Below are 23800 nucleotides of genomic sequence, written 5' to 3'. Positions count from 1 at the left end.
AAGAAAAATAGTATTGCTCTCCAAAATTAGATATTCGTTCAACCCAGAAGTGAACTTTTTTATTCTTGACCTTATATCAACCACCACATCAAGCGCATACCTCAGCAACTGATGGAACTTCAAAGCATACTCCTTCACAGACATGTCCCTTGCCTGAGGTTCACAAGCTCCTCCATCTTGGATTCCAACAACTCTTGAGGAAAGAACCAATCCATGAAAGCCTAAAAAAAGATCTCCCATAAACCATTCTCTTCTACATCACCCTTATCTCTGTCCCACTCCTCATACTATAGATAACCAACTTCTTTGAGCTAATAAGCTGCAAAGTTTACTCTTTCTACATTAGTATCCCTTATTAACTAAAAGATCTTCTCCATCTCATCAAGAGAGCCCTGTGGGTCTTTCTTCATCTTCACTCTTGTTGAAGTCGAAGTTCTTATAAACTATCCAAGTCTAGAGGCCTTAACAAATACAATATTGGTCATACCCTGCTTGGCTTGAGCAATAACTAATTGGGCAATAGCATGCATAGAATGACAAAACTCTGCATTTGTCACATTACCTTGAGGGACATAAAGAGCAGTAGGAGAAATAGGAGGAACTCCATTACAATTAGAAACAGGACCATAAGATCAAAGAAGTACTCCAGACGTAAGAGGTAATCCTTCAACATGATCTCCAAATGGGATGAAAGAATTTCCTTGTGTTCAGATCTAGGAGTCATGATCTGAAAAATTAACAAACAAGGATTAGATAAGATTCCAGGACTGAGAAGTCAAGCTTGAAGAAAGAATACCAAGAAAGTGAAACATTCCTGATGACCTGTAGCCTTTCCCTTATGAGTGTGGTATGCTACACACTCCTAAAAGAGACTCTACTCAACATGACTTTGTAGACCCCCAATAGAACATGAACCTAGGCTATGATACCAACCTGATACAACTCAAACCAGGGCATTATCATAATGGGCATCCTAAGTCCACCTAGGATCGAGGACCACCCTCTTAACCCAACCTAACAAACTTTTATAGCCTTAGATGAGCTAAATTTTGAGTATATAATAAGATTCCGTAATACTCTCATGAAGACTTTGGTATAGGGTCACAACCATGACTGACCCAACAAAGTTTCTCCATACCAAACCAACCATCTATTCCGTATCAAACCAAAGAGAATATTAAAACATAATATAAAAGTTAAACCCAAAATATAATAAAATGGAACAGTGAAAATTATGTTTGATGATGCCAGCTTCCCATCTTATTCTAATGCCAAGGCTGACACTAATACCGATCCAGCCCATTTCAACCCCCAGAAGTACCATAAAGCCTTTATCAAAAAGAATATAAATATTTGATTGGTATATGCCCCCAACAATGGTCAAAACCAATATCTAGAAAGAAAATAAAAGGTTTAAAAATGTCAAACATGAAATAATTCCTTCTAAAAATTTGGAAGCTCACCACTTAAGTCCAATAACTTCTCCCCAAAACAAGCACTATGAAGGAGGAGTTGAGTATCCATTCCTACATGGCATGGGTGGACAGTCGCTAGTAGATGGGTTAGTAGGTAAATACTAGCATGAATATCGAGATAAGGTAAGGTAGTGCCATTTATCAAAACTAAGTGAAAACCATCCAATGCAAATAACCATACATATATATAAGTGCTGGGATAAGGAACTGGGTTTAGCATGCCATTTAAAACCTTAAACTGGGTCTTTCAGCTTAGCCATCCTATCATCCATGGACCATATGGGTTTAGTTCCCCCTACTGAAAGAGTTTGGGTACATGCAGTTGTATGACCAGGCAATAACTCTAGGATGACTAGCACATCCCTCTAATATAAATGTGACACTCATACGTGGCAATCAGAGACCTAATATATAGGAAAATATGAGTTTCTGGTTTGGATCCCCCAGGAATCGCCATATTTCATGGCTTAGCTTACATTTTCCACCATTAATGCCCAATTAAAATCAAGTCCATAATCCAATTATCCATTTATTAACAAAGGATATTTGATAAACCAGTGGCATCTTCATAACACCATACTTAAAAGAATTATCCGTAGACAAACTAATTAGATTAAGGGGACTCTCGGTGCCTCTTCTATTTACCATATTAACCTCTTGGGAAACTACCATGTTCTCCACAAGCATTACTAATTAGCCATTTACCTTTGTAAACCATTGAAAAACATTTAAGGTTTCATAGATAAGCTTAATACAAGAAAGAGTTCCATTAACATAAGTCAATGCAATGAACATATTTTTATAAGCATTTTATTAAAGACCTTGGGGGCATAGTATAACCAAAACCAAATTCCATTACCATTAAACAATTACAATGCAATTGAATTATACAAAACCACTATTAATATATAGAAAGAATAAATAAAATCATATGAAATAATAACCAAGCCTTTAACATCAAAACCCTCAAATCAATGATTAAAAACTAAAATGATGCAAAAGAAAAAAACATAAAATCAACTATATAACCATGCCTTTAATTTAAATTACAAGTAAGGAGGAGAATCATGCCTTAAACTAGGAAGATTGATTGAAAAATTTGCCAAGATAAGCCCCAAATTAATCCCTTAGTTGAAACCCTAGCTCTTTGCTCCAAAAGTTCTCGGGAGAATTTATGATATGTGTTTGAAGAGATTCTAAGTATTTAGAGTAAAAATAATAGGGTAAATAACCTCTTAAGTATATTAGAAGTCGTGGGTCCTTATTAGGGTAAGTAGGAAAATGTCCAGAATACCCCCACTCAAATCTCATAAAAATCTGACATATGGTCACGACTGACCTTCTTACGAGTCGTAACCTAGCTTACCATTGATACTTACTAAATCATAACCAATCCTCAACCATAGATCACACACTGTCCAGTCTATGACTCATCTAACCAACTCGTAACCACAACATACAATTTGTACCCATGATTCATATCCCTGGCAGAATACAACACCAGGAAGATCAAAAATTGACTACCTTATGAGTCACCTATATGACTCATACCCATGCCTTATGTTTCATACCCTCAAGTCATATCTATTCTAGTGTCCAAGACCATCAATCCAACTAACACTAGTTAGCTTATGATAGGTCTTCACCACTCGTACTCCAGCTTACAACTCTTACCATGAGTCGTAATTGGTTCAAGAACGAGATTCCTAGAAATTTTCTAAGGGTCCAAACCTAGGTTGATTTATATATTCAAAGTATTTTCAATGTTGGGGGGTTATGAAAAATTGATACCTATATGTTTATATAGGTTTCCATTATCAAGTAACAAGTCAGTCATAACATAATTCTTTATTATCATGTTCTGATTATTATATTTATGATAAGCACTTATCAATTGTGATATCCAATTAACTTAAATTTGTATTAGTGTTAGTTCAGTTGAGAGTAGGAATTATCACTGAGCAAACCTGGGGATGAAGGCTCACCCATCAATAGAGGACTGAGACCTTTAGTAGAAGTCCCTAAGTTTTATAACTATGTAGCAAGCGTAGGTTATGAGATGTCACCCACTGGTAGAGGACTAACACTCTCTTAGGGGTTATCTGCTCATAAAGAATTGACACCCTAGTCCTTTGAGACACTATTTTAGTGGATCTACATAGGCAGTGTCAATTTTTATGGCAAGGTACTGAAACCCTTCCAAATGGGGTTACAGTTTTGACCCCAATTAGCATAGATAGGGGCATATTGGTTACATGATAGCTCTCACAGTTTTAGTCAGTACTCATTTTTTATCAATTCAAGTTTGCAGGACCAAGTATTTAGTTTATCAGCTATTTATTTAGTCATTTTTAAAAATTATTTCAAAATATGTTTTACTTGGTCTTGCATTCTATTTTTAAATATTTATGCATCCATGTTCAGTATTCATATTTATTTTAGATAGTCCCTATCTTACCTACTAGTACATTCAAAGTACTAACCACATACTCTATTTTGTGCTTTATTGATTTCATAATATAGGTTTGGACACTCAATTTCCCAATCACCCTTAGTCAGCTCAAACCTACTCTTAAGTAGTAGTGGTGAGTCCTCATCTATTGAGGACAAGTTATGTTCAGTTTTTTTTAGTATTTCTTACATTTTAATCAGTCAGAGTTAGTTAGGGGTTTGTCTAATCAACTTCAAATGTCTTAGAGACTTTCAAACTAGATGCTTCAGATATTCAAATGTTTAGATATTCAAATTTATTTTTAGTGTCTTTTATCAGTAATTCAGACATGTTGGTATTTGTTTGATTGTCCTACCTTGACAGTAATTATATTAGTTTAGCTTTTATATATGATACTTTATAATTCTTTTATTCAGTGCTCATAGCAGGTACCAGATCATGGGTTAGCTAGGGGTCACTTGTGCCCTTAAGCATCATGTTGTGACTAGGGGTATCCTCAAGTCATAAAAAAAATGGTATTAGATCCTATGTATTTAAAGTGCCCTAGAGTGTTTGAAAGTCGCATTGAGTAGAGTCTTGTACATGGGTTTGAAGTGCACTACATTTATGGGAGTTATGCTATGAATATTTTAGGAGAGTTTCCCCAATTTCAGTGTTCATGTCGTGCAAAAGAGCATGAGCTCTAATAAATTCCCTTTTCTAACTCATTTTTCATCTATTTATAGAAAATACCTTTTAGAAGAAATTATGAAAGGAGAAATAGGGATCATCATGCACCACGACCTATTTAGGAAGATACCCTAAATGATTATGTTTTCCACATTAAGTTTAGCCCTACTTTGATAACTGTGGCCCATTTTGTGGCTACTCGAATAACCAACAACCTATTACCCCAGTCAATCTAGTGATGAATACAACTGTAGTTAGGATTTGAGACTTTACTCGGATCAATCATCCATTATTTTAGGGATTTAAGTCTGGGGAGGATCTGTAGGAGTTTTTGGATGGTGTGCAGAAACTGACAGACATCAAGGGAGTCACTACTAATTAGAGTGTTGATTTATCTTCTTAGTAGTTGCAGGGAGTAGCCCATACTTATTTTAAGTAGTGGAAGGAGGACAGAGGTGTTAAGAAATGGCCTATAGAGTGACAGGAGTTTGCCATGGCCTTTTTAGATAAGTTCTTCCCACTAGAGCCGAAGGAGACCAAGGTTCAAGAATTCATCAATCTGAAGCAAGGTAACATAAGTGTGAAGGAGTGATCACTTAAGTTCACTCAATTTTAATGGTATTCTCTGACTATAGTATCCGATTATAGGTCCAGGATGAGTAAGCTCATGTTAGAAGTTTTTGAGTGCAGGACAACTATGTCGATCAAGGAGATGGATTTTTGTAGGTTGATGGTCCATGTTTAGCAAATTTAGTAGGATAACAATAAGGAGAATAAAAGAGAGAATAATGGGGCCAGAATAGGTAGCTTTAACTTTCCTCAACCTAGTTTAGAAGGTGGAAATCTTTCTAAGTTATTCTATAAATCTTCAATTCGGCCCTATCTTCTGCTAGTGTGCCAGTGCCTAAGTTCAGGTAGGATAACAGGGATAGTCCACCAATCTCTAATACCCAAGGTAGTGTGAACAGTGGTTGTACTAATCCTCTTTGTAGAAAGTATGGTAAGAATCATCAGGGGGAGTGCAGGAAAGAAAGTGATATGTTTTTTGGATATGGAAAGTCAGGCCACAAGATTAAGGATTATCCAATAGTTGCCTAGAGGGGAAAGAATTTTCTTTAAAAGGATTTGTCAAAATTTTCATCAGCTCTAGCCAGTTTCTCGACTCAGCAGGGTGTCACCTCTAGTTCCATCAGTGGACATCATTGGAACTTATTTTGTGCTCTCCAAAATTGGCATGATCAGGAAAGTTCCCCTGATATGGTTATGGGTATGTTATAAGTCTTTCATCTTCATGTTTATGCATTATTATACCCTGGAGCTTTACTTTCTTTTGTGACTCCTTATATAGCTACAGACTTTGGTGTCAGTCTCAAAATATTAGCAGAACCTTTCTTAGTGTTTACTCTAGTGGGAATTCTATTGTTGCTACATGGGTATACAAAAACTACCCAATACAGTGTCTCAAAAAGTTACTTCAGTTGATCTTGTAGAGTTAGAGATAACTAATTTTGATATTATTCTCAGCGTGGATTGGCTTTTCTCATGCTATTCATCAGTTGATTATAGAAATAGAATTGTCCAGTTCCAGTTTCCTAATGAGCTCATTATTAATTAAAGGGGTAGTACTTTAGTGCCAAAGAGTTAGTTTGTCTCCTATCTTAAGGCAAGGAAAATGATATCTAAGGAATGTATTTGCCATCACGTCTAAGTTAAGGACCCAATTATGAAACCCTGAGTCTTGAGTTAGTTCCAGTAGTGAATGAGTTTCCAAATATTTTCCCTGAATATCTTCCTGGAGCTCCTCCCAAAAGGGAAATTAACTTCAAAATAGATCTCATTTTAGATACCCAGCCTATCTCAATTCCACCTTATAGAATGGCTTTAGTTGAGCTTAAAAATTTTAAAGAACAATTAAAAGATCTTTTAGATAAGAGTTTCATCAGGCCTAATATTTCTCTAAGGGGTGCTCCAGTTCTTTTCGTGTGCAAGAATGATGGTTCCCTCAAAATGTGTATCAACTATCGTTAGTTGAACAAATTGAAAATCAAGAATAAGTATCCTCTCCCCATAATTGATGAATTATTTAAAGAAATTCATGGAGCCAGCTATTTCTCTAAGATAGACCTTAGATATGGCAATTATCAACTTAGAGTCGAAGAATGTAACATCCCGAAGATAGCCTTCAAAACTCAATATGGTCACTATAAATTCCTAGTTATGTCTTTTGGACTTATGAATACACCTACAGTTTTTGTGAACTTAATGAACAGGGTGTTCAAGCAGTACTTAGATATGTTTTCCATATTCTTCATAGATGACATCCTTGTTTATTCATGTAGTAAGAGTGATCATGCAGGCCATTGGAAGACTGTATTGCGGACCCTTAATAATCACCATTTATTTACTAATTTTAGTAGGTGCATATAATGGTTGAGATCAGTAGCTTTCCTTAGTCACATCAATTTTGGTGATGGCATTCGAGTTGATCCTTAAAAGACCAAAATAGTATGAAACTGGCTAAGACCCATCTCCCCATTAGACATTGGGAGTTTCTTGGATTTAGTTGGTTACTATAGATGGTTTGTTGAAAGATTTTCTTCTATTGATTCTCCCATATCTTGGTTTAACCAAAAGAAATCAAATTTTAGTGGTCAGATTCCTATGAGAAGAGTTTTCAATTGTTTAACACTTGATTCACTTCTACTCCAGTCTTGACTTTACCAGATGACATAGATGGGTTCGTAGTTTATTGTGATACTTCTATAGTTTATCTTTGTTTTGTGTTAATACAATGAGGTAAGGTCATAGCTTATGCCTCTAGAAAGCTTAAAATTCATAAAAAGAATTACCTAACCTATGACTTGAGCTGGCAGCAGTTGTCTTTGCCTTAATGATTTGGAGGCATACCTTTATGGGGTTCATGTTGATGTATTCATAGATCATAAGAGTTTATAGTATATGTTCACTCAGAAGGATCTAATCTTCATTACAAATGGTAGCTTAAATGATTGAAAGACTATGATATGAGTATATTATACTACTCGGGTAAGGCTAATGTAGTGGCTAATTCCCTTAGTAGACTATCTATGGGAAGTGTTGTGCATGTTAAAGAGGGTAAAAGGAGTTAGTCTATGAGGTTCATCGGCTTTCTAGGTTAGTTGTTTGGTTGGTTGATTCGGTTAAAAGTAGTACATGGGTTCAGAATGGTTCAGAATCTTCATTGGTTGCCGAAATGAAATAAAAGCAAGACAGAGATCCTATTTTGGTCAAGTTGAAGGAAGCAATCAAAGATCAAAAGCTAGAGGTTTTCTCCCAAGGGGGAGATGGTGTGCTTCGTGGTCAAGGCAGGTTATGTGTTTCATGTATTGATGATTTGAGATGGCAAATATTAGCTGAAGTGCAAATTGTGTGATATTATATCCACCCAAAAGTCACTAAGATTATCGTGATTTGTAGTAAATCTATTAGTAGAATGGTATTAAGAAAGATATTGTGAAATTTTGGCTAAGTGCTCGAATTATAAGTAGGTTAAGGTTTAGCACCAAAGGTCTAGTAGTGCACTTTAGGAGTTTAGCATCCCTACTTGGAATTAAGAGGTGGTGAACATGATTATGTGATAGGATTACCTCGTATGTATCATTGACACAATTTGATTTGGGTCATTGTAGATTGAATGACCAAGTAGGCCTATTATTGCCAGTTCATACTTCCCATTCAACTGAGGATTATGCTAGACTCTATCTCAGGGAGTTGGTAAAGTTGCATGGGGATTCTTTGACCATTATCTCAATTAAAGGTATTCAGGTCACCTAACACTTTTGGAAGGCTTTCATAAAGGTCTGGGTACCCAAGTTCATCTCAGTAAAACTTTTTATCCTCAGACAAATGGTTAGGCAAAGCGGACCATTCATATTTTAAAAGACATGTTGAGGGCTTATGATCAACTTTAAGGGTAGTTGGGATGACCATTTACCTTTGATTAAGCTTTCCTACAACAATAATAAAATACCTTAAGTTCTGGCTCTTGTAAAATTCTTGAGTCATGACCTTTCTAATCATCAAATGATTCACCATACTAGTCGTATAGTATGGGTATGGGTAAGTGACCCAAATTGTAGACTGTCCAGTGAGTGGTGGTTATATTTTTCCTAGAGGTATGACTTGCTGACTACGATTCATATATTCAAGATACGAGGGCTAAGGTATCCAATAATATATTTCTAGTATCTAGCTAGGGTATGACTTGAAGGGTACTTATCGTATGGTGATAGTACGAGTTATGCTAAGGAGCCGTATGTTGGACAAATATGGTGTCTAACTTTATAATTAAGAAATGGGTAGGGGTACCACTCTTATGATATGGATATGCATTGAGGGGTCCAATCGTACCCTCCTACATCCTTTTTATAGTTTATGTTGGGGGTATTTTGGAAAATTCCCCATAATATCTCTTTTTGAACCCACGACAATAAACACTTTTGGAAGCTTCCTTAACATATTATTCTCATTCAAAACACTGTGTAAATACTCTCAAATCTCTCTCAAGCTCTTGGTTCAATAAAGGCTAGGGTTTTTTTCAAGGCAATCAATTAGAGCTATAAAAGGGTGGTTTTTCTCCGTCTTTCTTGTTGTCTAAGGCATGTTACTCCTCCCTCATTGTTATTTAAACTAAAATCAAGTTTTAAAATATGATTTTCATGGCATTATTATGGTATTGTTTTGGGTTTTGAAGTATATGTTGGGGATTTTTATTGTTCTTGGTTGATAGTGTTTTCCCATGTTTTGCTTATGGTTTTTATGTTATAATTCTGATTTTCACATGTGGTTTCATGGAAATGGTTAATTTATACTTGGTTTTGGCTTTGAAAACTATATGACCGTAATATGTTTGTTAAATGCCAAGTAGAATGCTTATATCGCATAGTTTGACTATTATCAAAATCCTTGCATTGTATAAAAGGGTGATGGAACCTAAATTGGTTTAAATGGTTTTAAATGAAAATTGGAAAGTCCTTGGTGTCCATAGCATTGGTTTAAATGAAAACTTTGGAGGCAATTCGTTTAATGATTTTGGTATGGCATAAATGGATAGACTTGCAAGCTCTAGTTTTGGTATGACAATACCAATGGTTAATGCCAAATAAATAAGACTCCTTGGAAATGGCTGATCATAAGTGAATGGCTTTAATATGAACTTAAATGGGGATGTGTTAGAAAAGTCGTGGAAGGTGGCAATCCCAGGGTACCATAACTGGAAACTCACATTTACCGATGTGAGGTTGGTCTCGGTGACCTTGTGCATCATGTCACACTTATATCTTGGGGGATGTACTAGTCATCTTGGGTTTTTCTCTAGCTCGTGCTACTAACACGCACTGGGGCCCTTTCATTAGGGAGAGATGAACCCATATAGCCCATGGATGGATTTAGGATGGCAGAGCTATATAATCCCAGGTTAAAGGTTCTAAATGCATGCTAAACCTGATTCTCTTTCCCTATATGGTATATATATATGTGATTGCATATGGTTATTTACTTTGGTATTGAATAATGATATTATTTTATCCTTATTCCTGAGTACATGCTAGCGTTCACTAGCTAACCCGTCTTCGAGCGTTGTATCCCCACACGATGTAGGAATAGGCCATACTACTCCTCTTGCTTAGTGATCTTTGATTCGGGAACAGCTTTATGTTGGACTAAAGTAGTGAGCTTCCATACTCTGAAAGAATCTATTTTTACCTTTGTTTCTTTCTTGGACCTTGGTTTTGGATATGGTCGGGGACATGTCCCGCTACGATATTCTCTGATTTTTGTTAGAGGATTTTTGTGACTACTATGGGCATGGGCAGTGTCGTTATTAGTGTCATCCTTAGCATTAGTATTGGCATTGGGGATGACACCAATTGGATGCTTGGTTGGATGTTGGGATAGTTGTGGTTATGAACTTCATTAAATTCCTTTTAATTATAATTGTTCAATCTTGTTATGTGTTTGGAATTTATCCAACCTAGGGTACAAAGCAGTTATAGTTGGCTATTGAGGGTGGTCTCTGGTCTGGGTCAACTTTAAGATGCCCAAAATTACTAGGCCGTGGTTCGAGTCATTCCAAATTGGTATCAGAGCCCTATGTTCATGGTCATTTGGGTCTTTTAAGTGTGTGTAACATGCCAGACTCATAAGGGAGAGGCTACGAGACATTTAAGAATGTTTCTCTTTCTTGTGTTCTATTTTTTAGCTGTAGAGTCTAAGGTCCTGAATCCTCCTCTAATCCCTATTTGTTCATTTTTTAGATCATGCCTCCTCCATGATCTAAAGCTTATGGAAACTCCTTTGTCCTACCTGAGTACAATATTGATAGGACACATTCTACTTATGCAGTCCAGACCCTGTCTAGGAGTCTAGTTCCTGATTATCCTCCTAGAGTTCCACCAGTTCCCTCTAGTCCTTCTGGAGCTCCTTGGTCTAACATTAAGAATGTTTAGTTTTATTATTCTATACATATGTTGTCTTAGTTGGTAGCTTCCCAGGATGAGCGTGGTGCATGTACTACTGTATCTTTTAAGGCCACAAGGGTTGGCTAATTTATGAAGTTGAACCCTCTGACCTTTCTTGGTGTTAAGGTGAAGGAGGATCCATAAGGTTGTCTGGATTAAATGGAAAAGATTTTTTAAGTTATGCATGCCACGAGTGTGGAGGGTATGGAGTTTGCCGCCTACCAGCTGAAAGATATGGTGGACCAGTGGTATGAGTGGGATCAGTCAACGGGTAACGATGGTGAGTCAGTCCTATGGGAGGATTTCTTTGGTAATTTCCTAGATCATTTCTTTCTCTAGGAGTTAAGGGAATCAAAGGCAGCAGATTTTGTCAATCTAATGCAAGGAAAGATGTCAGTCAAGGAGTATGCCTTGAAGTTCCACCAGTTATATCGATATGCTTCAGAGATGGTTTCTAGCATGAGGTCTAGAATGAAGAAGTTCACTTTTGGGTTGTCCAGAGATTTGATATTGGAGAGTAAGGTTTCCTTGTTGATCAAGGACTTGGATATTTCCAGCTTGGTTATGTACATGCAGCAGGTAGAGAAGAAGAAAAAGAAGCAGGCTAAGATAGGAGAGAGGAAGAGTAAGAAGTTTACGTTCTCTGAGAAGGGTGGTGCCCAACAACAGAGTTGTAGGGATGGTGTTAAGTTGCCAAGAAGAATTAGGGCAATTCTGGGTAATACTTTATGGCTAGTATTCCCTACCCAAAGTCGTTAAGTGGTATAAATTTCTAAGGTGGCGACAACTTCAAGGCACAGGGTGCCCAATCTCAAGATAGTAGGGCCCAATCATCTCCATGATATCCTTTATATAGGTTCTATGGTAGATTACATCAGGGTTATTATGAAGAATGAAGAGATAGATGCTTCAGTTGTGGTCAGCTAGGGCACATGATTTAGAAATATACACTGGCCAAGGTTTCTTCAGGGGAGAACAAGGTTCCAATTGCATCATTATCATCTCTGGCGCTGAAGGGTGCACCATCTAGTTCTGGCACTAGTTGGAACCATCTTTATGTTGTCACTACCCAAAAAAAGTTTGAGGAATCACCAAATTCCATGACTAGTATGTTGAAACTCTTTTCCCATGATGTGTACTGGTTACTTGATTTGGTGTCCTCTTTCTCTTTCTGACCTCGTTTGTTGCTGTGCATTTTGGTATTGGTTTGGGTTTGTTTTTGACTTTTTTCTGTTTCTACCCTGATGGGCGATTCTATGGTGGATAGCAGAGTCTATAGGGGTTGTGTGGTATCTGTGGGTGGTTGGGAGACTATGGTAGATCTATTTAAGTTAGATATGGTTGATTTTAATATCATATTAGGGATGGATAGGTTGCACACGTGCTATGCATCTCTAGATTATTGGACCCATAAGGTCATCTTTAAATTCCCTAATGAGCCAGTTGTTGAGTGGGAGGGTGGTTCCCTAGATCTTAAAGGTAAGTTCATATCTTATCTTAGAGCTCAGAGATTAATCTCTAAGGGGTGTCACTATCATCTAAACTAGATTAAATATTCTAAATCAGGAGGTCCTTCTTTGTATTCTGTCCTAGTGGTGAATAAATTTCCTGAGGCTTTCCTTGATGACCTTCCTAGTGTTCCTCCTAATCGGGAAATTTTGTTTGTGATTGATCTTATTTTGTACACTCATCCAATTTCTATTCCTTTGTATAGAATGGCTCTAGCTGAGTTGAAAGAGCTTAAGGAGCAACTCAAGGATCTTTTAGATAAGGGTTTCATCCATCCTTGTGTGTCCCCGTGCCATATGTCGGTGTTATTCGCGTGTAAGAAGGATGGTTACTTTTGAATGTTCATTATTTACAGACAGTTGAGCAAGGTAACGATCAAGAATAAGTATCCTCTTCCAAGAATAGATAATTTGTTCTATTAGTTTCAAGGTGCTAAGTTCTTATCCAAAATTGATCTTCAATCTGGGTATCACCAGTTGAAGATTAGGAAGGAGGACATCCCTAAAACTTTCTTTCGTACCTGGTATGGTCACTTTGAGTTTGTAGTTATGTCCTTTGGGTTGACCAATGCCCTTGCGGAATTCATGGATTGATGAATTGGGTCTTCATTAATTTCTGGACTTGTTTATCCTTGTTTTCATAGACGATATTAATATGTACTCTAAGATTGAGGTGGACCATGCAAATCAACTCCTCATTGTATTACAGACCTTGAAGAAGCAATAGTTGTATACCAAATTCTCAACATGTTAGTTCTGGTTGAATGTTGTCACTTTTTTGGGTTATCTCATTTTTAGTAAATAGATCATGGTGGATTTTTAGAAAGTTTTAGTGATGAAGAAGTGCCCCAATCCCATGACTCCAACTGATATTCAGAGCTTCTGGGGTTTAGTGGTTACTATAGGAGGTTTGAGGAGAGTTTTTTCATGATAGGTGCCCCATTGACTAATTTGACTCAGAAAAAGGTACAATTCTTATGGTCAAATGCTTGTGAGGGTAGTTTTGAAAATTTGAAGGATATATTGACTTCGGCTTAGGTCTTGACTTTTCCAGAAGGCCCTGATGGGTTTGTGGTCTACTGTGATGCATCCTTTGTGGGGCTTGGTTGAATTTTGATGCAACATAGCAAGGTGATATCTTATGCTTCTAAATAGTTGAAGGTGCATGAGAGGAACTATCCAACTCAAGGCTTGGAACTATCGTTGTGGTATTTGCGTTGAAAATCTGGCATCACTATTTGTATGGGTGTATGTGGATATATTTTTTGATCATAAGATCTTGCAGCATGTGTTTAGTCAAAAGAACTTAACCTCAGGCAAAGGAGATATCTTGAGATTCTCAAGGACTATGATATGAGTCTTCACTACTACCCAGGTAAAGATAACAGGATTGTTGATGCTCTTAGCAGGTTATCCATAGGAAGTCTAGCTTATGTGGATAGGGAGAAGTAGGAATTGATAAAGGATATTGATAGTTTGGCTAACCTCGGAGTTTGCCTCTTGGACTATGTGAATAGTAGTTTGTTTGTGGAGGAAGTGATGCGGTCATCTCTTAGTGTTGAGATCAAGGACAAGCAGATGTTAGATCCTATCTTAAGGATGATTAAGGGCGATGTAGGTGGACAAGGGTTTTGGCCTTCGATATCAGTAGTGATGGTACATTTCATTTTTAATAGAGGTTATGTGTTTCTGACATTAACGGCTTGGGAGAGAGAATCTTGACTAAGGAGCATGAGTCGCTCTATGTTATTCATCCTAGTTTGACAAAAATGTATCATGACCTCAAGAAGATGTATTAGTGGAACAATATGAAGCAGGATATGGCTACTTTGGTGGCCAAGTGCATGGTGTGCCAGCAAGTGAAATGTGAGCACATGAGTCCCAGAGGATTGTATCAAGAAATCAAATTCCCAGAATGGAAATGGGAGGTAATCAACATGGATTTTGTTATTGCTCTTCCTTGGTCTCGGAATTAATTTTATTAGGTTTGGGTCATCGTGGCTAGGATGACAAAGTCGGATCACTTTTTGCTAGTGAGGACTAACTTCTCAATTGGATTATACAAGGTTGTACCTCCAAGAGATTGTGAAGATGCATGGCGAACTTGTTTCTATCATCTCCAATCATGGAATGCAATTTTCATCGTGCTTTTGGTGGTTATTTCAAAAAGACTTGGGGACCAAGGTGAGTCTGAGTACTGCTTTTCACCCGAAGTCGGATGGGCAAGTGGAAAAAACTATTCAGACGTTAGAAGATATGCTTTGTACTTATGTGATTGACTATGGTGGTGGTTGGGTTGAGCATTTTTTTTCTTATAGAGTTTGCCTATAATAGTAGCTACCAGCCTTGTATAGTAGGAGGTGTAGGTCTTCTATTGGGTGGTTTGAGGTCGGTGAGGCAGATATGTTTGTCCCAAATTTGGTTCACCAAGCTATGGAAAAGGTGAAAGTTATTTGGGATATTCTTAAGGTTGCCCAAAGTCACCAAAATCCTATGTATACATACAGCGAAGGTACTTGGAATTGGAGGTTAGAGATATGGTATTCCTGAAGGTGTCTCCTATGAACGGAGTGATGTGGTTTGGGAAGAAATGGAAACTCAGTCCTAGGTATATTGGTCCATACTTGATTTTGAGAAGGGTTGGAACTATTGCATATGAGTTGAAGTTTCCTTCTAATTTGATCTCCATTCACCCGGTATTCCATGTCTCTATGTTGAGTAAATATAGAGGTGATCCATTGCAAGTTGTGCCTATCAAGGATATTGGTATTTTGGATTCCCTATCATATGAGAAGATCTCGATTAAAATCTTGGATCATCATGTTCGTCGATTGCAGATCAAGGATGTGGTCTTGGTAAAGGTTTTATGGACGAATCATAAGGTAGAAGAGGCTACATAGGAAGCTGAAGAAGACATGAAATCCAAGTATTCCTTCCTGTTTTCTGCTCCAGAAATTTGAGCGAAAGGTATGCATTCTTCATAACGTCTTTGTTTTTAAACTTTGTTAAAGGAAAAATTGACTTCCTTGGTATCCTTGTTTACTAACTTGGTTAAAGGTAAGGGCAGAGAAGTTTGGGGATCAAATCGTGCTAGTTACCGCTGTGATTCGTTATTCGAGGAGGAATGATCCAAGATGAGGAGAATTAAAACACCCTAGGTTTTGCCCCTTGTAAGTTTCTAAAGTCTTGAGGTTTTTTATCATCATATGACTCACCATACTAGTCATATAGTGTGGGTACGGGTCAAGTGACCCAATTTGTAGAGTGTCCAGTGAGTGTTGGTTGAGTTTTCTTAGGGTTATAACTTGTTGTGTATGATCCATATGCTCATGATCCAAAGGGTATGGTTTCCAATCATATATTGTTTGGTGTTTATCCTTGATGTTCTACTTGGGGTACAACTTGAAAGGTACTTGTCATATGGTGAAGGTACGAGTTAAGCTAAGGAGTCGTATGTTAGATAGAATGTGGCATCAAACTTTTATATCAAGATATAAGTAGGGGGTACCACTCGTATGATGTGGATACGAACTGAGGGGTCCAACCATACCCTCCTGTGTCTTTTTTACAATTTAAGTTGGGGTATTTTGGACATTTCCACCTAATAAATCCTTTTGAGCTCAGGACGTAAAACACCTTTGGAGGTATCCTTAACCTATTATTCTCATTCAAAACACTCTCTAAACACTCTCAAATATCTTTCAAGCTCTTGGTTCAATAAAAGCTAGGGGCAATCAATTGAGGCCCTAAAGGGGTGGTTTCTCTCTGTCTTCCTTGTTGTCTAAGGCATGTTACTCCTCCCTCATTGTTAGTTCAACTAAAAGCATGTTTTAATGAATGATTTTCATGGCATTATTGTGGTATTGTTTTGGATTTTTAAGTATATGTTGGGGGTTTTGATTGTTCTTGGTTGGACAGTGTTTTCCTATGTTTTACTTATAATTTTTACATTATAATTGTGATTTCCACATGTGGTTACATGGGAATGGCTAATTTATACTTGGTTTTGGAATTGGAAACTATCTGCCCTCAATATGTTTGTTAAAATGCCAATGAGAGTGCTTTTATCACATAGTTTGACTATTATCGAAATCTTTGCATTGCATAAAAGGGTGATGGAACCTAAATTCTTTTAAATGGTTTTAAATGGATTTGAAAGGCCTTGGTGGCCATGGTATTGGTTTAAATGAAAACTTTGGAGTCAATTGGTTTAATAGTTTTGGTATGGCATAAATGGATACACTTGCTTACTTTAATTTTGGTATGACGATACCAATGGTTAATGCCTAATAAATAAGACTCTTTGGTAAATGGTTGATTATATGTAAACGGTTTTAATATGAACTTAAAGGGGATGCATTAGAAAAACCATGGAAGATAGAGGTCCCGAAGGGAGTAAAACTAGAAACTCACATTTGCCGATGTGAGGTTGGTCTTGGTGATCGTCTGCATCATGTTACATTTATATCTTGGGAGATGTACTAGTCATCTTAAGTTTTTCTCTGGCTCATGCGGCTAACACGTGTCGGGGTCCTTTTGTAACACCCCATGTCTGAAAGCTTTTGTGCATAATACGACTCAGTCTATTGAGTCGTACATACTTCATATGAGTCATATATAGTGAATCATACCAATATCAGTATGGATGATTTGGGTTATGTTCAAGGTATGAGTTGACCCTAGAAGTCGTCAAGAATAATACGAGTCATATGATGTGAAGTTGTGAGCTCAGAAGTGTAGGTTGATAGCGCCCAAGTGCAGACGCAAGTGTATGTGGTCTACCAAGTAATATAGTGGCCTTCAAGAAAGCCGAGTTATCGATCCCACAGAGACTTGATTTAACAACGATTCAATTTCAGTTCACTGTTTAGATTAATTTAGTGCAAAAGTAACCAAAAGAGAGTCAGTAATTTTGTAAATTAAAAATAAAGTAAACAATGCGTAAAATAAAATACTTGAGACAATCAATGGAGAAAAGCCCAGGGTTAAAGCACTCCGAACAATTATACTATGTTATTGAATTTAATTCGTTAATTTGCTTATCTTTGTGTTAATTCGTAGGGATAATTGCATGATCATGGTTTCCCAACCTCTAATCTTTTACCTAATTTAGACCTTACAACTAAATAGTTGAGCAGGGATGTAATAATCCAATTAAGTTAATTAAAGCTATCATCCTACGTATGAATCAAGTAAGGCATCTAAGTACATCTCTATCCTCGTAGCTATGTTTAATTTTTTATTTTATAAAAGAATAAAAACCCAAACTTTGTTTATTCCCTTGTTCTATCTACCTATTTCCTCTCCCGAGATCAAAAGGTCAATAATATATGTACTCCATGGGTGATCAATCCATAAAATAATTAAAACAAGAATAAACAAACAACCAAAAATGATAAGCAAAATTAACTAAATTAATCTAAAACAATAGTACTCATGTTCTTGGATTAAACCTCGGAGAGGGGGTTTTTAGTCACTAATATTCATAATCACGATCCAAATAATTGAATACATGATACGAAAAATTAAAGACAAAATAAAAATTAAAAACCTAATAAACCATGTAGCAGCCTCTGTCTTTTCTCCAAAACCTTCCACTGAAAATAATAATGTTCTCTATGTTTTTTCTTCTAATAAATTTTCCAAGTATATGTAATGCCCCGAGTCTGTACCTCGATGTAATGCCCCGAGATACCATCCCAAGATTTCACATGATGCTTATGGACCTGAAGGACCACAAGCTAACCCTTTTCTGATATCTGTACCTGTACATTGAATAATATCTAAAAAAATTTGGAAACTTGCCATAAGGTTCAACACGTCTATACATACTCAAAACTAAAAACTGAATACTAATACATCCGTCTGAAAAGCATCTAACTATCTAAACTATGGAGTTGGTGGGACATGTCCCCAACTAGCTCCGTCAACAGAAAATAAACAAAGTCTGAAACAATAGTAGTAAATTGAGACTCATCCTCGAAAGAAAAGGACTCACTGCTACTGCTGCTGACTGGGACCAAACTGCTGAGGATAAACTGGATCCTGTGCCTCTGAACCTATGGTGTCAAAAAAAACACCATAGCGAAAATACGTCAGAACAAAAATGTACTAAGTATGCACACAGGGTAGGCTAATCAGAAGGTTCATGCATGCATAATATCTAAACTGAATAATAATGAAAATGTTGCATGAGAACACATACATGAATGCACAAAACATGAACACAATTATCACAACTCTATATACGTAAACTCAGATACCACTTTACTGCAGACTGAACTCACTACTGACACTGAAATACTGAATCACTGACTCATCTGATACTGATAACTGAGGATCTGGATGTGCTTACATCAATGACTGAATTCTTAGACTTACTGCTTTCGACTGACAGGATTAGAGATCAACCTTTCTAACAGATGATTTCGGAAGCTTTATCAATGATAAGAAATATGATTATATCTGAATCTGACAACAAAAATACTCAATAGAAGTCTGATACTTAGACAAAGCCTGTCTAACAGCATATCTCTGAGTTCCTTACAATGATAGAGGACTGTATCTAACAGTCCTAATTTCTAAAGACTGATTCTAAAACAAAGACTGAATCTGAAACTGAAACTGTGGGAAGTAGTCACTTAACCGACATGCCCTGACCTACCATATGTGGGTCCAGCCTGTGCCCCATTTGGAAGGGTGTCATTACCGTATAACTGGTAAAAACAACTCTATGTGACCCTTTTCTAGTAGATCCTCAAACGAGAATGGTGGAGCCCTCATCTAGCAGGTCAATCCACCTCATCTACCCTCATTTAGTAGGTATAATGTCTCTTATCAACCCTCAACTAATAGGTGTGATGTCTCAACCTACGCTGGCTACGTAGTTTTGGAGCATAAGGATTGCTTCTAAGAATCACACCCTCTACTAGTAGGTGAGTTCCCATCCTTGAGCTAACTCGGTGCTAGTTTCTACTCTCAATTGAAAGTCTCAGAACTGAATTCTCAACTAAACACTGGCTGAACTGAATTTGACACTGATCATATTACTCAAAAGGGCTGACTGAGTTATGCTGAGATCACTTGGTTCCGTATCTAATGGAAAAGATATCGAATAATGGTATCTGACTGACAATACAGAGCTTGAATAGATTACACGAATCGCTTCTAAGATTAGGATAGAATCACTTGAATACTATTAAAACTAAGTTGATTACAGGTATGAGGCTAGATTACTAGCGATATAGAGATTACAGAGATAACTGAGATTACTAAGCTTTATTAAGCTTCGCACTTGTCTAAGAATACAGAGTTCTACAGTTCACTGAGTTCTGAGAATCATGGCTCGATTGGATTTATCGATAAACTGACACGGTCTCTAGACAATAGCTTTATTTTTAGGGATATATACCCCCAGGACTGGATAACATAAAAGTAAGACATAATCATTCGTCATCACAAATCATTCATGCATCATCACGGTCATCCATTCATCACTACAATCATTCATTCATCATTACAAGCATTCATTTGTCATTACAATTATTCATGTATCATCACAATCGTTAAAGCATCACTTCAAGTAGTTGGGCATCATAACATACTTTCCCTCTCAAGATCCTTAGGACATCGCATTAAGAATTTAGGAAACATAGACCTCTATTCATCATCACAACCGCAAAAGGGTCACTCCAAACCTTTAAGGATCATCAACATTGGTTCACTATCATATACTAGCCTAGAGAAGACATGCTATTAGATTATACCCTATTCAACGAGATCTTACATCAAGTACTTTATACCTATATCATTCTTGTCATGTATTTGTATATCACTTTATTTGGGGGAAACTTCATACTAACACATCACTATTTACTTGCTAACCACTTGACATGTATTAAAAGCTTAGCATATGTCAAAGAGCATAAAATCGAGGAATTTACAACATCATATCTCGACTTGTTCACTAGGGTCTTTTAACAACCACTAGACACTACCGATTTTACACCTACTTGAGGATTTCATGCTATCTTGGCACACATTTACTCACTAAGGCATTTTATCAAACACTAGGCATGCATGGACAAGCTCACAATTTGGGGTTTCCTATTCAATATACTATAGTTGCCCTTATGCTTCACCTAAGATCTTTATCAAACCTATGGGGAACGTTCTTCACTTATTCAACCATTTTTACACCCAAAAGTCATGAACACGTCACATGGAAAAACAACTTCTAGAGGGTCTATCACAAACATCACATGAATTCCACATACTAGGGTCAAAGCTCATAAAATTTGTAGGCAAACATAAATCAAAACTCAACAACACATTAAACATCCACTTTAACTCATACAAATCATTAACAACTCATAAACATAAAAATCTTTTAGTTTTAAAAAGGGTTCTTGAGATTCTTGGATGAAAGGGACCCAAGAATCAACATCTACATACCTTAACCTTTGAAATTGGATGAACTTTAGTGCTTGAAACTTTATTCACCCTTGAAATAAATAAATTCTTGAAGCCCATACTATGAGGAACTTCATTCTTGAAGAAACCTTGAAGAATTTATGGATGAATTTTGGAAGATTAGGGTTCTTGAATTAAACCCTAGATATTCTTGAGAGAATTGGAAAAGAAAATTATAGAATTAGGGTTTGAATGAGGGTTCCTCATATTTATAGAGGCTCAAAAAGGTGGTAAATGACCAAAATACCCTCGCTAAAATGCCCTTGAATTGCTGAAAAATATACTTGACGTCATCTGTGACAGGCCGTCAGGTCCGTAATAGGCCGTCACAAATGGTCATCACAAAAGGGGTCCAAATTCATAATTTTCTGCCCAGGACTGACGGCGTCATTAAAAATGTCGTCAGAATATGAAGACATCATCGAAAAGGTCATCAAAAACGTGATAGCCCATCTGAAATGTCGTCATCGTTTTCTAGCTTGACATGCGGGAGTAAAATGAGCATAACTCTTTGCTCCGATATCGGATTTAGGCGAAATTTTTATTGTTGGAAAGATAATTCAAAGATATTTCATTTGATATCTATAAAGCCAGCTAGTTCTTCATATAAAATGAGTTATGGTCGATTTAAGTTGACCCAAATTTTGACGGTCACTAAAACTTGAACGATAGGAAAGTTTTCAACTTGTTCATGAGTTAGGGGACCTCTATGATATTAATTCATGATCAAATAGATTCCCACATTATTTAAAGTATTTCTTACTTAGGAGGATATTTCTGAAATGTTTTTACTTGGATATTTGCTTTACCAAAATGGTCTAAGGCTCAGACTGGAAGAGGATTTTGCGGGGCATTACATTATCTTCCCCTTAAGAACATTCATCCTCGAATGTCGTTTGATAGACTGAGAATATGGATCAACAAAACTTACTCAAGAAATAGAAACATCTCAAATTAGGACTACGCAACTGAAACGACTAACATATAGAGTCTCACACTGGGTATGCGTAGATGATGCATGGAATACTCGACCGATGATACTCATAGCTGAATTCTCATAATAAACATGCCTAACTGATGCATGGACTCATAACTGGGATGATCTCATGAATACACAATTGAACACACACTGACAAGCTGAACTCGTTCTACTAATACGCATATCTAATGCATGAATGTCCAGCTAAGCTGACTTTTGAAAGCACGACTTGACAATACAACAATGATTGATGCTAACTTTATAAGGAAAATTTGAACCTACATCGAGATGAATATAATGGCATGCAACATCATAATACTATGGGGTATCTCCCCCTTAGAACTCTATGTCCCTCTAAACACACTTTGCTAAAATACTGGAGTGGTGCACGAGGCACCTACAGACTGGATCATAATTGATCAATCAAGATCTGAAACTTATGCATGACTCATGCTAACATATAAGCTCAAAATTAGAGTAAAGGATCTATCAATACATAACATAAATATGAAGGGCTCATAACATACCCGGGTCAATTTTAGGGTATCTTTCCCGATTAAGGTGAGCCTGAAGTGCATACAATCTATTATAAGCTGAAGGAAGACTATGTTGACTTTGGGGACATGGCTTAGGACAGTCTTGAACTTTGTGACCAGTCTCACCACATCCAAATCACACATCACTACTGGCTCTACATACACCCTTATGATTCTTACCACATTCTTCATACAACGGGTAGGTACGAACACCACTAGTACTACTTTGGTCTTTGGAGCTTGGCTCTTCGTCAAATCTGACACCCCCAAATGTAGGTGCGAGTGTACTAGCTGAAGATGGAGCTGGAACTAAAAATCTCTGACCATACTAATAACTACAACCACCTTGAGACCCTGACTGTGAGAAACCACGACTACCTATCTTGGCTTTCTTACTCACTCTCCCTCTCTCCTTTATCTTATCTGCCACAATCTATTGCATATGAATCATTAGCCTAGAAAGCTATATATCTCTATTAAGCATGATAGCTCTACTCTCTTTTAACACATCACTTGATACCCCAGTCAAAAACTTACTCATACCCTCTCTAGGGTCAGCTATCAAGTCGGGAGCATACTTAGCTAATTGGTTAAACTTAAGACGATACTCTTTCACCATCATGTATCCTTTACTTAGGTTCATAAACTCTTTTACCTTATATTCTCTCATTTATATCGGGAAAACCAACCTAGAAAGGCACTCTAAAACTCTAGGCAAGTCACGGGAGCTGCATTCTCCCCTCTACTTTTCTCCCACATCACTACCCAATCATGAGCAATATCTTTCAACCTATAAGATGCTATATCAACACTCTTCTTCTATGACACATGTATAATCTTCGTGATCTTCTTCACCTCCTCAAGAAACAACTATGGATCCTCACTTACTACTGACCCAAAGAATTCGGGTGGGTTCATTTTCATGAAGCTTCTAATCCTGGCTGTGGCAGATTCCCATCTTGCTGAGAAAGAAATACATTCTGACGGTTGCCATGAACATTAGTCACCACCAGGACAAGCGCTTGGAAAGCTGCCCGAAACTCTGCATGAGACACACTCTCATTTTTAGGATTTACTGGCTGAGGGGGTTGATTATCAACCCTATGGACAAAGTCTCTGCGAGGAGGCATACTCTGTAAATGAAAGAATGAAGTGGATAAGACTAAGGATCAACTTGATCTCATGCTCACTCGCACGAAATGATCACTGAAA

The sequence above is a fragment of the Capsicum annuum genome, chromosome 12 (genome assembly GCF_002878395.1).
Source record: "Capsicum annuum cultivar UCD-10X-F1 chromosome 12, UCD10Xv1.1, whole genome shotgun sequence".
NCBI lineage: Eukaryota > Viridiplantae > Streptophyta > Magnoliopsida > Solanales > Solanaceae > Capsicum > Capsicum annuum.
Note: the sequence above shows the minus strand (reverse complement) of the source record.